Raw genomic sequence first — 17838 nt, 5'->3', positions numbered from 1 at the left:
GTCCATGTATACCCAAAATGTCCATTTATGAAGCCCGTCTGATCCATGAAAAAGCACCTTTCCAAAACGCAACGTCATTTTTTAAAATTAAAAAAGTTGCCTATAAACTTTGACAAAACACTTCAAAGTACTTTTGTAATCCAACTTTAGGTATTAGTAAACGTTAATAATCGATCAAATTGATCACGGGGCGATCTGTATTCAATAGCAGCACGTTTTGAAATGATGGTCCATTTTCTCTCTCTCAAAACTTCCTGCTGTGTACTTGATGACAGGAAGTGCCTATTTCTCATCTGACCAAGGATTAACTTCAAATCAAATGAGAGTACTGGTGACATCGTGTGGAAGCTGTAGGCATTGTAAACTGGTCGCCATCTATTTTCCCTTGCCATAGACAATACAGAGACTGGTGGAGGGATATTTTTTAGTTTTTTTTGTGAACAGTTTTCCTTGGGATTTTGCCTGCTAAACACGTTCTGTTATAGTCACAGACATGATTTAACCAGTTTTAGAAACGTCAGAGTGTTTTCTATCCACATATACTAATCATATGCATATACAATATTCCTTGCATGAGTAGCAGGACATTGAAATTTTGCGCGATTTTTAACAAAAAGCTGCAAAAATTCGCAGCCTCCTTAAAAGGTTTTAACTACTTTAAAATTGACATGTATTCATAATTTTAAAGCTTACACAATTTAAAGGTAGTTTCGTACAGAATGTAACAAACTGTACTGTACAGAGTATACAAAACATTAAGAACACCTGCTCTTTCTACGACAGACTGAGCATGTGAATCCAGACGGAAGCTATGATCCCTTATTGATTTCACTCGTTAAATCCAATTCAATCAGTGTACAAGAAGTGGAGCAGAGAATTTAAAGGATTTTTAAGCATTGAGACGTGGCTTGTGCATGTGTGCCATTCAGAGGGTAAATTGAAAAGACAATATTTCCGTGCCTTTGAACTGTCATTTCCCAAACGTCAGTCGCTTCCCAAAGGCTAACTCATTTTCCTCAGCTTCAAAAGCCTACACATTCACCAAATTGTGTGTGGTTATACTTATACATATGTTCGAGACTTGCCCAGAGGGAATTGTTGATTTTTTTTAAATTCTAGATAACATTTACCATTTTTGTTATTTTACAGATAGAAGGATGAAAAAAGTTTTATCCACAATATTCTCTGAGTAAGTCCAGCCCTGGAGTGTCTTAACAAAATGAAACCAAAATATTTCACTGTCCCAAAGAAAGTATTTGCGTGGTGTGCAAATATGTGCATATTTAATGAGATGTCACCTCATTTGCATATTATAATACAATATCTCAGAAAAACATTAATACAAAAAGTATTTCTAGTAACCTGTTATATTTATGTTTACCAATAGATGACAGTAGTGACTCAAGACGGGGGTTTGCTTTCCGCTATCCGTAGCTATTTCCTATATCTGCCTATATAACTTTGATTAAGAAAGCTTCAGGTAGTTTAAGCCAGGTGCATCAAAGAATGTAATTCTAAGATACAATTAAATACTAAACTGTACTTAAGTCTCATGAGTTGTAACTCTAAAAAGCATTTAAGGATACTACATATTTGGCGATGAGGATAACTATGGAGAACTGCGTTGGATTTGTTTTGCCACGAATTTAACGGAGTGTTTGGCGTGCGACGCGGGAGGTGAGACTCAAGTGAGCGGTGGAAGGTTCTGAAGGATGGATTCCCTGGATAAGGGTAGGACAAATTATTGACTGTGTGAGTGGAGAAAGAATCGGAAAAGATGGCTTTGGCAACAATAGGCTCGCTACCACCATTTGATTCTAAAAATCAGGATTGGGAGGAGTACTGTGAAATAATGGAACATGTCTTTGCTGCTAATGAAATAACTGATGCCGCACAGAAATCCATACTCATAAGCGTTGTCGGTGCACAGACGTACAGCTTAATGAGAAACCTGTTGAGCCCAGATAAACCAGGAGAAAAGTCATTCATAGATTTAGTCGATCTATTAAAAAATCACTTCAATCCCAAACCCAGTGAGATAGTACAAAGATTCAAGTTTGATTCACGCATGAGAGAACCTACCGAATCAGTGGGGGAATATGTGGCTGAGTTGAGAAAATTAGCATTAGACTGTAACTATGGGAATACATTATCGCAAATGCTACGCGATCGGCTGGTGTGTGGGATTAATGATGACAGGATACAAATACGATTGTTATCAGAGCCTGATCTCACATTTGAGAATGCACTTAAACTGGCCCAGGCCATGGAGTCTGCAAATAGAAATGCACTGGATTTGCAGGCAAGGGGCGCAACTGCGTGCCATACAGCAAAAGAGAGTAGCTCTGAGCCCGTTGAATTTCAAAGAACGGAAAGCCACGGTGCAGCAGCCAATAGAGACTGTTATCGTTGCAAAGGCAAACACACAGCATTTGACTGTAAATTCAAACACGAAAAGTGTTATGCATGTGGGATAATAGGCCACATTGCGAGGGGGTGCCGCAATAAAAAAAAAATAAAAAGCCACGGGCTGCAGAAAAGAGAACGGACAGAACCGAATACTTCCAGACGCTCTATCTACCGCTCTAATCAAGTGATAGAAAGTGAAAGTGAGGAGGCAGAGCAAGCATTCTCAATGTACAGTGTACAGGTGGCGAATATGAAGAAGGTGAAGCCTTTCATTGTGGAAATGGGAATAAATGGATTAAAGGTACCGTTTGATCTAGACACAGGCTGTGGTGTCATGCTGATGAACAGGTCCCAATTCTATAAGAAGTGGAAAACCGTTGATGTGCCTAAACTGAGAGACACCCCCATTAAACTCAAAACGTACACAGGGGAGAAGATCACTGTGATTGGAGTTGCTGATGTTCAAGTGGAATATCATGGACAAAAGAAAAGTCTGCCTCTCTTAGTAGTGGAAGGTACTGGCCCCAGCTTACTAGGAAGAGGGTGGTTGGAGGAAATAAAATTGAACTGGGATAAAATCAAACATGTCACCACAGAGACATTGACTCTACAGCAGGTGCTTTCAAAGCATGAGTGTGTTTTCAAAGAAGAGCTAGGGACATTAAAAGGGGTTCAAGCTACCATTCATGTTGCTGCTGATGCTACTCCCAGATTCTATAGGCCAAGATCAGTTCCATATGCCATGAAGCCTAAAGTGGATGTGGAAATTGACAGACTCTTCGCAGAGGATATAATTGTACCTGTCAAGTTTTCTGAGTGGGCAGCACCAGTTGTTCCGATACTAAAACTAGATGGTTCAATCAGATTATGCGGTGACTATAAGCTGACTGTAAATAGAGTTTCCTCACTGGAGCAGTACCCCATACCCAAAGTGAAGGATTTGCTTTCAACGTTAACCGGAGGGCACCAGTTTACAAAACTGGACATGAGTCACGTATATCAGCAAGTGCTAATGGATAAAGCTTCACAGAAGTACCTGACCATAAACACCCACAGAGGGATGTTTACCTATAACCGCTTACCTTTCGGTGTGTCTTCTGCACCGGCTATCTTCCAAAGAACTATGGAGGGAATTCTGCAGGGGATACCCAAGGTAGCGGTATACCTCGACGACATTCTTGTCACGGGAGTCACGAAGGAGGAACATCTCAGAAACTTAGGTGAAGTTTGGAGGAGGATGGAGGACGCCGGTCTCCGGCTGAAGAGGAGCAAGTGTACACTGTTAGCTGATGAAGTGCAGTACCTGGGTCACAAGGTGGATGCCAAGGGGTTACACACTGTCAAAACTAATGTGAGGGCTGTTGTGGGAGCTCCAGCTCCGACAAACGTTACAGAGCTGAAAGCCTATATAGGCTTACTGAATTGTCATAATCGCTTCCTCCCGAACCTCTCTACCCTCTTAGCTCCTCTGTATCAACTGCTAAGGAAGGATGTGGCCTGGAAATGGTCAGAACGACTGGAAGAAGCTTTTGCAAAGTCAAAGGTGTTACTGCAATCAGCTGAAGTGCCAGTGTACTACTCAGCAGACAGAGATCTCACCTTATCGTATGATGCCTCATCGTATGGTGTGGGGGCGGTGCTATCCCACCGGATGGAGAGTGGTGCAGAGAAACCTATCGGGTTCATGTCAAGAACGTTGACGCCAGCGGAGACAAAGTACTCTCAGCTGGACAAGGAAGGACTGGCTGTCATATTCGGAATACAGAGATTCCACAAGTACTTGTACGGGAGAACATTCACTATCGTGACTGACCATAAGCCTCTGATCTCTCTGTTCCATGAACAAAAGCCAGTACCACAAATGGTCTCTCCAAGAGTTCAACGTTGGACTGTGTGGCTCAGGGCCTATGAGTACAGAATAATTTACAAACCAGGTAGAAACTATGGGAATGCTGATGCTCTGAGTAGGCTGCCCGTTCCAGAAATCATCATTCAGGAAGAAGAAAATGTCCAGGTTTTGATGATCGATGTGTTGGATGATGTACCGGTGAACACAGCCCAACTCAGGCAATGGACTTCAAAGGATGTTACGTGCAAGTGCATGAATTTACCTACAGTGACCGAGCCTCAGATCATGCTCAGATGGATGTGTTCTGTGGGGTTCAAGAGTAGTTATTCCACCACAAGGGCGGGGTTTGCTACTGAATTTATTGCATCAGTCGCATTCCAGGTATGTCGAGAATGAAAGGCCTAGCAAGGTCATATGTCTGGTGGCCAAAGATGGACCACGATCTGGAAAATGAAGTTAGCCGGTGTGCAGATTGTCAGAGTAACAGGAAGTCACCCCCCACCGCGCCATTACATCCAGTGGAATGGCCAGAAAAACCATGGACACGACTACATGTGGACTACGCTGGACCTTTCCTAGGAAAAATGTTCTTTGTGCTGATTGATTCTCATTCAAAGTGGATGGATGTTTACCACATGAACACGTCAACATTGTACGCTACGATTGAGAAGTTGAGACAAAGCTTCAGTGTTATGGGATTGCCGCAAATGTTGGTTAGTGACAATGCTACTTGTTTTACAAGCACTGAATTCACAAGTTTTATGAAACAAAATGGAATTCAGCATGTAACGTCGGCCCCTTTTCACCCATCTTCAAACGGATTAGCAGAACGTGCGGTTCAGACCTTGAAGGAGGGGATGAGGAAGATGCAAGGCCCAGCATTGAAACAAAGGTGTCAAGATTCTTGTTTAGGTACAGGATTACTCCTCAAGCTACAACCGGGTTGTCACCTGCAGAAATGTTGATGTCAAGGAAGTTAAGGTCAACCTTGGATCTCATCAGACCAGACCTGAAAATGAAAATACAACAAAAGCAATGGAATCAAAAATGGAATCATGACACCCGAGCCAAACTCAGAAGTTTCTCACTTGGAGATGATGTCTATACAAGAAACTATGGGTTTGGTCCTAAATGGATTCCAGCTACCATTGAGGATTGCTCAGGACCAATATCTTATACTGTGATCATTGGAAGTGGACAAAGACTAAGGAGACACGTGGATCAGATCCAAGCTCGAATTCCAGTTCCATCTGGATATTTGGATCAATACTTAAACGAGCAGGACAGGACATTGGAACGTTCCCCAGAGTTGCAGTTGGACAAACCACCTGAGACCAACAATGCTCAACTTCCTGAGACCACCATTCCGGCACGACCTCCTCCTGTGAAGTCTCCACAAAAGGACTTTGTTTCACCATCAAGGGGTGAAGATCTGGTAGCACCAGCTACACCACCTCTGAGACGCTATATTAGAGAGACGTCCGCCAGACTTTTTCAGATCCAGAAGGAGTTATTTTTTTTATGTAAAAAAGGAAATAGCATAGCTCAGAATGGAATTAAGTTGGGTTATTAGCTTTAAATGGGGGGGAATGTAGTGACCTGGTATATTTATGTTTACCAATAGATGGCAGTAGTGACTCAAAACGGGAGTTTGCTTTCCGCTATCCGTAGCTATTTCCTATGTCTGCCTAAAAACTGATTATGAAAGCTTCAGGGAGTTTAAGCCAGGTGCATCAAAGAAAAATTCAAAATTAGAATTAAATACTAAACTGTACTTAAGTCTCGAGTTGTAACTCTAAAAAGCCTTTAATGATACTACAGTAGTATATTTGTATCTAAATACATTCAACTGGTAAAGGTTTGTGATAAAGGAAAAACTAAATCACTATTAGGGTGTGGTACCTGGCCTTTATTAAGGCTAGCCTCCACACCACAGAGACTAAAGTCCTCAAATGTACTGAATGTCTCCCTTAACCCTTCATTACAACCCACCCACCCCATCTCCACTTAACACCCCCATCCTGTCCCAAACTCCCTTGAACTGTCGTGAGCTGATGGGCTGTCATGGGTGGCAGAGCCCGTGCTGGAATCTCTGACAAAGATTAATGACAAAGGAGGTTAAAATAGTGATTACACACCAGCTGGCAGCCTCTGGTTTTAACCTCTCTCCCCTCGACACAGTCCCCCCCCATGTGTATAAGGGTAAATCTAAAGGCTGCTCACACTGACGAAGCTTCTGTAGTGATTAGTAAGAGAGAGCGTGAGAGGTGGGGAGGAAGAGAGAGAGCAAGAGAACAGAAAGTGGGTGAGGAGAGGTAGATGGGAACAGAGAGAGGGAGAGAGGTGGAGGAAAGAGACTTGAAAGTTGAGCAACACTTCATATGAATACTAGCTTCAGAATGCATTATAAGCAAATTTATAACACCTTATGAGCTGTGCATAATGCATTATATTGCACAACATACGCTTAATATCTAAAGAAAAAAAAAACGTATACATAGGGTGCTTTTTTATGGAAGACCATAGGTGTTCACACAGTATATTTAAGATACTTGTAATGGTTTTCTTCTGGGGAAAGAGAGGCGGACCAAAATGCAGCGTGGTTAGTTTTGTGCATCTTTAATAAAGATGAAAGTACAACAATCTACAAAACAAGAAACGTGAAAAACCCAAAACAGTCCTATCTGGTGCCACAAACACAAAGACAGGAACAAACACCCACAAAACCCAACACAAAACAGGCTACCTAAATATGGTTCCCAATCAGAGATAATGACTAACACCTGCCTCTGATTGAGAACCATATCAGGCCAAACATAGAAATAGACAAACCAGACACACAACATGGAATGCCCACCCAGCTCACGTCCTGACCAACACTAAAACAAGGAAAACACACACGAACGATGGTCAGAATGTGACAATACTAAACTCGGCAAAAGAAACATCCACTCACTGTCAACTGTGTTAATTGTCAGCAAACGTAACATGTGTTAATATTTGTATGACAACAGACATAAAATGAACAAGTTCCAAAGACATGTGACTAACAGAAATTGAATAATGTGTCCCTGAACAAAGGGTGGGTCAAAATCAAAAGTAAAAGTCAGTATCTGGTGTGGCCACCAGATGCATTAAGTACTGCAGTGCATCTTCTCCTCATGGACTGAACCAGCTTTGCCAGATCTTGCTGTGAGATGTTTCCCCACTGTTCCACCAAGGCACCTGCAAGTTCCCGGACAATTCTGGGGGGAATGGCCCTAGCCCTCACCCTCGGATCCAACAGGTCTCAGATGTGCTCAATGTGATTGAGATCCAGGCTCTTCGCTGGCCATGGCAGAACACTGACATTCTTGTCTTGCAGGAAATCAAATCAAATGTATTTATATAGCCCTTCTTACACCAGATGATATCTCTAAGTGCTGTACAGAAACCCAGCATAAAACCCCAAACAGCAAGCAATGCAGGTGTAGAAGCACGGTGGCTAGGAAAAACTCCCTAGAAAGGCCGAAACCAAGAGAGGAACCAGGCTATAAGGGGTGGCCAGTCCTCTTCTGGCTGTGCCAGAACATGGCCAAGATGTTCTGGCACAATAACAGAACATGGCCAAGATGTTCAAATGTTCATAAATGACCAGTAGGGTCAAATAATAACAATCGCAGTAGTTGTCGAGGGTGCAACAGGTCAGCACCTCAGGAGTAAATGTCAGTTTGCTTTTCATAGCCGATCATTGAGAGTATCTCTACCGCTCCTGCTGTCTCTAGAGAGTTGACAACAGAGGGTCTGGGACAGATAGCACGTCCGGTGAACATGTCAGGGTTCCATAGCCACAGGCAGAACAGTTGAAACTGGAGCAGCAGCACGGCCAGGTGGACTGTGGACAGAATGGAGTCATCATGCTAGTTAGTCCTGAGGCATGGTCCTAAGGCTCTGGTCCTCTGAGAGAGAGAAAGAAAGAAAGAGAGAGAGAATTAGAGACAGCGTACTTAAATTCACACACGACACCGGATAAGACAGGAGAAATACAGGTCAGAAATACTGACCCTAGCCCCCCGACACAAACTACTGCAGCATAAATACTGGAGGCTGAGACAGGAGGGGTCAGGAGACACTGTGGCCCCATCCAGACAGGGCCAAACAGGCAGGATATAACCCCACTCATTTTGCCAAAGCACAGCCCCCACACCACTAGAGGGATATCTTCAACCACTAACTTACTTACCATCCTGAGAAAAGGCCGAGTAAAGCCCACAAAGATCTCCGCCACGGCACATCCCAAGGGGGGCACCAACCCGGACAGGAAGACCATGTCAGTGACTCAACCCACTCAAGTGACTCACCCCTCCTAGGGACGGCATAGAAGAGCACCAATAAGCCAGTGACTCAGCCCCTGTAATAGAGTTAGAGGCAGAGAATCCCAGTGGAGAGAGGGGAACCTGCCAGGCAGAGAACGCAAGGGCGGTTCGTTGCTCCAGTGCCTTTCCGTTCAACTTCACACTCCTGGGACAGACTACACTCAATCATAGGACCTACTAAAGAGATTAGTCTTCAATAAAGACTTAAAGGTTGAGACCGAGTCTGCGTCTCTCACATGGGTAGGCAGACCATTCCATAAAAATGGAAGAATGCCCTGCCTCCAGCTGTTTGCTTAGAAATTCTAGGGACAATTAGGAGGCCTGAGACCGGCCTGGAGTAATATGATCACATTTGTTGGTTCTAGTCAGGATTCTAGGAGCTGAAGTTTATTTAGTGCTTTATCCGGAAAGTAGAGCATTGCAGTAGTCTAACCTAGAAGTAACAAAAGCATGGATTAATTTTTCTGCATCACTTTTGGACAGAATATTTCTGATTTTTACAATGTTACGTAGATGGGAAAAAATATGTCTTTGAAACAGTCTTGATATGTTAGTCAAAAGAGAGATCAGGGTCCAGAGTAACGCCGAGGTCCTTCACAGTTTTATTTGAGACGACTGTACAACCATCAAGATTAATTGTCAGAGTCAACAGAAGATCTGTTTGTTTCTTGGGAACTAGAACAAGCATCTCTGAGTTCCTCAGTTAGGTGGTTAACTGATTTTTGTCCTCTGACGTCCTTGGTTAGGCAGAGGGAGTTTGGTAGGGTATCAAGGAATCTTTGGGTTGTCTGAGAATTTACAGCATGACTTTTGATGATCCTTGGTTGGAGTCTGAGCAGATTATGCGTTGCGATTGCAAAAATAATAAAATGGTGGTCCGATAGTCCAGGATTGTGAGGAAAAACATTAAGATCCACATTTATTCCATGCGACAAAACTAGGTCCAGAGTATGACTGTGGCAGTGAGTAGGTCCGGAGACATGTCGATGATGGCTCTGAATGCCTTTTGCAGTGGGTCTGTAGACTTTTCCACGTGAATATTAAAGTCACCAAAAATGTGAATATTATCTACTATGACTACAGGGTCCGATAGGAATTCATAGAACTCTGTGAGGAACGCTGTATATGGCCCAGGAGGCCTGAAATCACACAGAATGAGCAGTAAGGCTGGTGGCATTGTCATGACGGAGGGTCATGTCAGGATGAGCCTGCGGGAAGGGTATCGCATGAGGGAGGAGGAAGTCTTCCCTGTAACACACAGCGTTGAGATTGCCTGCAATGACAACAAGCTTAGTCCGATGATACTGTGACAAACCGCCCCAGACCATGACGGAACCTCCACCTCCAAATCGATCCCGCTCCAGATGACAGGCCTCGGTGTAACGCTCATTCCTTCGACGATAAACACAAATCCAACCATCACCCCTGTCTGGTCAAGCGGCGCTGAGTTTGTGCACATAGGCGACGTTGTTGCCGGTGATTTCTGGTGAGGACCTGCCTTACAACAGGCCTGCACGCCCTCAGTCCAGCCTATTGCGGACAGTCTGAGCACTGATGGAGGGATTGTGCATTCCTGCCATACTGTACCTGTCCCGCAGGTGTGATGTTCGGCTGTACTGATCCTGTGTAGGTGTTGTTACACGTGGTCTGCCACTGAGAGGACTATCCAGCTGTCCGTCCTGTCTCCCTGTAGTGCTGTCTTATCCATCTCACAGTACGAACATTGCAATTCATTGCCCTAGCCACATCTGCAGTCCTTATGCCTCCTTGCAGCATGCCTAAGGTATGTTCACGCAGATGAGCAGGCACCCTGGGCATCTTTCTTTTGGTGTTTTTCAGAGTCAGTAGAAAGGCCACTTTAGTGTCCTAAGTTTTCATAACTGTGACCTTAATTGCCTACTGTCTGTAAGCTGTTAGTGTCTTAATGACCGTTCCACAGGTGCATGTTCCTTAATTTATTTACTTTTCTGCTCTTTTGCACACCAATATCTCTACCTGTACATGACCATCTGATCATTTATCACTCCAGTGTTAATCTGCAAAGTTGTAATCATTCGCCTACCTCCTCATGCCTTTTGCACACAATGTATATAGACTCTCTCTTTTTTTTCTACTGTGTTATTGACTTGTTAATTGTTTACTCCATGTGTAACTCTGTGTTGTCTGTTCACACTGCTATGCTTTATCTTGGCCAGGTCGCAGTTGCAAATGAGAACTTGTTCTCAACTAGCCTACCTGGTTAAATAAAGGGGAAATAAAAAATAAAAAATATAAATTATTTATGGTTCATTGAACAAGCATGGAAAACAGTGTTCAAACCCTTCACCGTGAAGATCTGTGAAGTTATTTGGATTTTTATGAATTATCTATGAAAGACAGGGTCCTGAAAAAGTGTCATTTTTTGTTGTTGCTGAGTTTGCTGAGGTTGTCACTTTATTACATCATTACAGTCTGTTGTGCATGACTCCACAACTGTTGCATAAAAACAGTCTTTATACAGATACAATATGTGACATTGGACCTGATATCCTGTCCAAGCTCATTTCACCAAGGCCAGTGTCACTACACAGGCACCTCTCAATCAAAAGTAGAAGAGACAAACACTATTGTCTTGGACCAGCTCAGTTTATCCCTACCATTGTGACACTGAGTCGTCATAATGCTGCTTAAAATGTATATGATCTTAGGGGCATTGGCAAACACAATGTAAGTCATTTAATTGATGTACCCCTAATTGAACTGAATACATCTGTTTATCCTACAGCTATTGTAAGCAGTAATCATGAGCCTATAAACCAGAGATACACTTTTAGCACTGAGGTGGTGTGCAATAGTTGGATGACCACTTTGCAGCTCACCCTGCACTATCGGCTCCAATGTAAATAACATGAGTACGTCTACCTTGGATAAGCTTCCTAGTAAAGCATTCAAAACAATCAAGCAACCCAGAAAAATGCTAAAAGTAGCCCATGTTAACATATGTAGCCTAAGAAACAATGTCCATGAAGTCAATAACTTGCTTGCATTCATATTCTGACTATCTCTGAAACTCACACAGATAATACATTTTGATGATACAGTGGTAGCAATACAAGGTTTTAACATCTTTCCCGAAAATACAGAAATGCCAAGTTGCGGTCTATATTCAGAATCACATTCCTGTAATGCTTAGAGACGATCTAATGTTAAATACTGTTGAAGTAATATGGCTCAGATTTCAAAAAAGCTTTACAGAAAAAGCACACCATGCAATAATCTGAGTACGGCGCTCAGAGACCAAAACAACCCAAGCAGATATCCGCCGTGTTGTGGAGTCAATCTCAACGCTGTGTGTTACAGGGAAGACATCCTCCTCCCTCATGTGGTACCCTTCCCGCAGGCTCATCCAGACATGACCCTCCAGCATGTACACAAATCATATTCAATGTTTAACTTTTGATTTATCTTTAGTTACATTTAGTTCATGTTAATTTGTTTATTTGTGTATGACAGAGGTGGTTCAGTGAACCATGCTCACATGCTGAGTAATCATACTTGGGGTGTAGGCTTAAGGTCAGTGGGCTAACACAATCATATAGGCTGGAGAATATCCAGAGGTCAATAATCCAGAGGTGGGGCAAAGGTGCAGGCAGGCTTAGGGTCAGGCAGAGTGGTAAGGCAGGCGGGCTCAGAGTCAGGACAGGCAAGGGTCAAAACCAGGAGAGTGAGGAAAAAGAGAGACTGAGACAAGCAGGCGCAGAGGCAAAACCGCTGGTTGACTTGACAAACAAGATGCACTAGCAACAGACGAACAGAGAACACAGGTATAATTATACAGGGGATAATGGGGAAGATAGGCGACACCTGGAGGTGGGTGAAGACAATCCCAAAGACAGGTGAAACAAATCAGGGTGTGACAAAAGGCAGTAAATGAGGCTGAATGAACTGGTTTGCTGCTAGATAAGGCTCAGCCAGGTGTAGCAGTGGTAAGCTGTTGGGACTCTGCTGTTGTAACAGCTTTATGTAGGCCCTATCAGCTTGTGGGCACTGTTTGTCACCATTATAGTGCAATTACTGTATTGTTTAGTGTTGTGGCTTTGCTGGCATGCATCCCACATTCTTTGGTTTGCCCCACCAATATTTAAATGCTAAAATTTCCACTGGAAAGTGTGTTGAATATTTCAACATAGACAGTTCCTCCACCTTGCTCTATGGGCCTCTCTGTCTCTCTATACCTTTTCCAACTCTTCTCCCATCACGTCAATTAACTAAACCACTGTCAACAGGTTATTCCTCCTCAAAGACTGTCACAATCTATCCTATCAAATATCCGCAATACAGTACTACAAGGTGTCTGTCAAACAATCTGTTTGATTGATGCTACTTACAGTAGGTGACTCTCCATCCTATTACTATGATGACCCACTCTCTGATGTTGTCATCGCAACTTATTATTAATGATTTGCTAATTTGGCTCATTGGAAAACTTGGGATGCCTGCCTCTCAGGGAGCATTTCTGAGTAAATAAGGAGAGGGTATTTTGACTGTCAGAACACAAGGAAACACTCTTGCTTGGGAGGCTCATAAGTAAGGACTCTGATGTGTGCCCAAATGATTTTGCTCCAAATTTCACTCAAGGCACTCAAGGCCTATATATATATATATATATATATATATATATATATATATATATATATATATATATAATTTTTTTTTTTTTTTGGGGGGTGGGTTAGTTAGTTTGGTAGTAAGCTGTGTTGGTTAGTTTGGTAGTAAGCTGTGTTGGTTAGTTTGGTGGTAAGCTGGGTTGGTTAGTTTGGTGGTAAGCTGACTCCACAGTGTTTTCTGCTTTCACTCACTTGTAACTGTTGTGACTGGTCAATATCATGCCAGGCTGTGCTCATTTGAAGTACTGTAGCTCCAGCTCCACCGACCCCTCCTGGTTTTAACTCAGGAGTATCAGCTGTTACAGCTGGTCGAATTTTGTTGGGTCATGATTCTTCAACCAGTTTGCTAAACTGTGGTTCAATATTTGCCTCATAATCAAATCATTGAAGCAGTGCTGAATATTTTAAATGAGTTTGTTATTTCTTGCACATTCGTGTGAGAAAATTGCCAGCCTGAGTCACTTCCTGCCTCAACAGGAACTGCATCATAGGTCAAAGGTTAGTCTGACAGGGCGCTCATATGAGGAAGGAGATCGAACTTCAGGCCTTGTTATACCTCTTTTAATTTGACTTTTTAGAAGAGTTTAGAGCAAATACTTTCAACATAGAAAAATGTTACTACGATAATTCCAGCTCAAACACCAGACTTGGATTTCAGCATCTCCCAAGCCAGTGTTTCCAATGCAACAGATCAACACACCCATGCTGATGTGATGGAAGGTGTCGGATTAAGTATTTCCCCCCCCAAAATTGACCTTTGGTGTCAGGAGACACAGTGGCTGTCTCAGTAGGCTTTTCTAGATGTAACTAAGGGGAAATTGAGTTCCAGTGGTGCTGCCGAGGGAAATATATGGATGTAATGAAGCAGAGTGACTGGAAGACGGCCCAGTTTGAAGACCATTTCCCCCATCCCTTCACTCACTCACACACACACACACACACACACACGCACACAAACAAACAAACAAACAAACAAACAAACACACACACAGGAACGTACACACACGAACATGCACACAACACACACACACACACACACACACAGGAACGTACATGCACAAACACGCACACCTCTTTGAGCTGGTATTGCACAAACACGCAGAAAGGTTCACACACACACACCACTTTGGGCTGGCATCGCAATCGCTACCCATCGCCAACACATGACTGTGACGGAGAGTGGAGAGCAGGGGTGTTTTCCTTGAGGGTGTATCATCAGGACGTTTATCATTGCAAAAACTCTTTTTGTTTTTTCATTTTCCCCTCCTCATCCAAAGTGATCATTATTGTCGCAGAGGAAATGCTGATGCTGATGAAAACAACCGCATCACCGCGGTAACAAGCTATCAACGAGCCCCACAAACAGATCATTTAGAGTGATTTACTATGTCTGTTTTGTCAACACTTTCTCCCAGAAGATTATCACGCTGAGATGTTCATTAATCCCATCAAACTAATGGCAATTAGCATATTTGTGGTATAATGAACCAATAGACTTAACGTCTCTGTATCTTTATGGGTAGGCATGCGTTGTGTATGAGGGAAAAGACACATTAATCATTCAAATCTCCTTAGTAAGGGAGTCAACCACTGTATTTGACTCAGCAAACACACTATAACAGAAAACTGTACATTATACGATATGTTTTTGTCTTATCAACAGTAAAATACTCTGAAACATATAACTGCAGGATACTGTAAATGATGGTACATTGTGGGATACGTTAGCGGGAAGGGAAATGATTACTGTATTTCGAAGGGTACTGTAATTCCACCCCACAGAATGCAGTACTGTAGCGTATCTTTAGAGTGACAAAAACCTTTTGACCAATAGTGGGTGCATGGTATTGTTGTTTCTGAATTAACATATTTTGAGGTGTGCCTTGTAAGAGGCTATATTTGTTGCACCCGCGAGTTAGAATGCTGTACCAATTTAACCAGTGGTGGAAAAAGTACCCAGTCCTCATACTTGAGTAAAAGTATTGATACCTTAATAGAAAGTTACTCAAGTGAAAGTCACCCAGTAAAATACTACTTGAGTTAAAGTCTAAAAGTATTTGGTTCTAAATACACTTAAGTATCAAAAGTAAATGTAATTGCTAGAATATACTAAAGTATCAAAAGTTAAAGTATAAATCATTTAAAATTCCTCATGTAAAGCAAACTAGACGGCACCATTATGTTGTTTTTAAAATGCACGGATAGCCAGGGCTACACTCCAACATACGTAATTTACAAATGATGCATTTGTGTTTGGTGTGTCTGCCAGATCAGAGGCGGTAGGGATGACTACTTGATCTCTTGATAAGTGTGTGAATTGGACCATTTTCCTGTCCTGCTAAGCATTCAACATGTAACTAGTACTTTTGGGTGTCAGGGAAAATGTATGGAGTAAAAAGTACATTATTTTCTTTAGGAATGTAGTGAAGTAAAATGTGTCAACAATATAAAGAGTAAAGTACAGATACCCCCAAAAAACTACTTAATTAGTACTTTAAAGTATTTTTATTGAAATACTTTATACCACTGAATTTAACTAGGTTATAGTGCCCCATCAATTAAAAATGTATAGGGGACAGATTTAACTGGAAGCAAGTACATAACCTTAAATGGTTGAACATTTTGCCATATCCTTTTGGTCTGTTTTGCCCTGGGTGCATGTTTTGGTTTTAGTCGTAACACTACACAGCTGATTCAAATCATCCATGCTTGATGATGACTTGGTTACTATAATCAGCTACGTAGAGCAAAAAACTTAAAGTGCATTCAGTGGGGGCCCCCAGTGGATGCACTCTTTCCTCCTTTTCTGTTTTACAACGACACCATTTAGATGGAGGAAAAGAAGTCATAGGCAGTGAAACAGGGTTTATGACAGAATCTCCTCCCCTCTCTCCCTCCCCCCTGTCTTCAGTCTTTCTTGGGGAAGCTGTCCCCTGCCCACTGCCATGTGGACAGCTGTAATGGAGATGGATGGAGGCTGGCGCTGCCTCGCCGTGAGGAGCAGACGGACACCTCCCTAAATGCCTGTCTGCCAACCTCCATCAGTCTCCCTCCGATGGGCATCATGATGGAGCCCACGCTCAACACCAGCGACCCACCTAGGCGTGCGGGCGGACAGAGCGAGATAATGTGGACCGTGCACATTTGAGAGTGAGGACATCGTGGGAATTTGGAGGAGATGTAGGCGTATACCTGAGAGTATGTGTGTACTATGGAGGAATCTCAATTGCATACACTTTGCTTCCTATCGCCTCTTGCTTTCTCATCCAATGGGTTTTTAGAAGGAGGTGAGGAGAGAGGACGTGAGGAGTATGCAATTGAGAATATCCCTTTGAGTTAATTCATGCGATGTGTGTATGTGTGAGAGAGAAATAGAGAATGGTGTTCAATGTTAGCTAGTTCAAATAAATGTTCAAATGCCTCTCCTGTGAAGTCGTGACTTGCAACATCTCCTGAAACTAGTCACAATTGGTAGGTCAGGTTAAATTCATCTAGTCAGTCTATGTCATGGAAAGAGCAGGTGTTCATAATGTTTTGTGCACAGTGTATAATGCAGAATATTCACAGTTTATTAATAATTATGACGAGGTAACGTTAGTGTGGTAATGCAGATAATATACTACAACGCTGCCTTTATGTTGATAAACAGCAATTGCATCTTAACATGGTAGAGGCTCATGCAGCATTTATATAGGCTTTGTTAATGCTAATATTATTTAACCTAATGTAAAAATAACAAATGGTAAAACAAACAAAGTCACAATTGCCATATCCTGCTTTTTCACTTCGAAGGGCTAGTGATGTCCTTCATCTCACAGAAAATAGAGCTCTGTTTATAAAACTGCGTTCGGTATCCAGCCAGAGTCGCACGCTGTCCTTCATGGAAACATCTTAAGCCGGAGGAAAATGAACAGAGAAAAGAAAGGAGAGTGGTGAGACCTTGACAGCTGTCAGAGACAGAGGGGCCACAGTGTGCAACAAAAAAAAGAGACAGAAAATTGAGAAAGGGAGAGAGAGAAAGAAAGCGGCAAGAGAGCTCAATAGAGAGGGAGAGAAAGAGAGCGAGAGTTATTAGACTGAAAGTCTGAGAGAGAGCGAGAGAATACACAGACCAATAAAAACGGTGTCTCTTCTCTGGGATAATCCCAGCATAGACAAGGCTGACAGGACGTCCCTCTCTCTGGGATTCCCATTTCAAGACTGCCGCCTTCTCTTATTTCGCCAGCAATATTCAACGGTCTGGCCTCATCACACTCAGCCATTGCCTCCCAAATGCCACCCTATTCCCTATATAGTGCACTACTTTTGAACAGAGCCTTATCAGGTTCCCTATGGGCCCTGTTCAAAAGCAATGCACTATATAGGGAATAGGGGGGCATTTGAGATGCAGCCTCAGCCACTCTGTACCCAAATAGGCCCTGCCGTATGGGAGATGGGAGGCGGACAAGCGACAAGCATCTCTTTAGACGGGAGTCAATGGAAATTAATTGAAATAGCAGTGACATTCATACAAACAGTAGATATTAGAGAGTGCCTGGGCAATTTGGGATTCAGCTTTGTGCCTCAGGGGAAATGGGGA

General features: G+C 42.7%; 1 pseudogene; it reads left to right on the top strand.

The window, feature by feature from the left end:
- The first annotated feature begins 1852 nt into the window (after nt 1-1852).
- LOC112219917 lies at nt 1853-16407 on the top strand (annotated as a pseudogene).
- Nucleotides 16408-17838: the final 1431 nt, after the last annotated feature.

Source organism: Oncorhynchus tshawytscha, linkage group LG07 (genome assembly GCF_018296145.1).
Source record: "Oncorhynchus tshawytscha isolate Ot180627B linkage group LG07, Otsh_v2.0, whole genome shotgun sequence".
In the NCBI taxonomy this organism is placed as follows: domain Eukaryota; kingdom Metazoa; phylum Chordata; class Actinopteri; order Salmoniformes; family Salmonidae; genus Oncorhynchus; species Oncorhynchus tshawytscha.
Note: the sequence above shows the minus strand (reverse complement) of the source record. Positions and strands in the feature narration are given on the sequence as shown.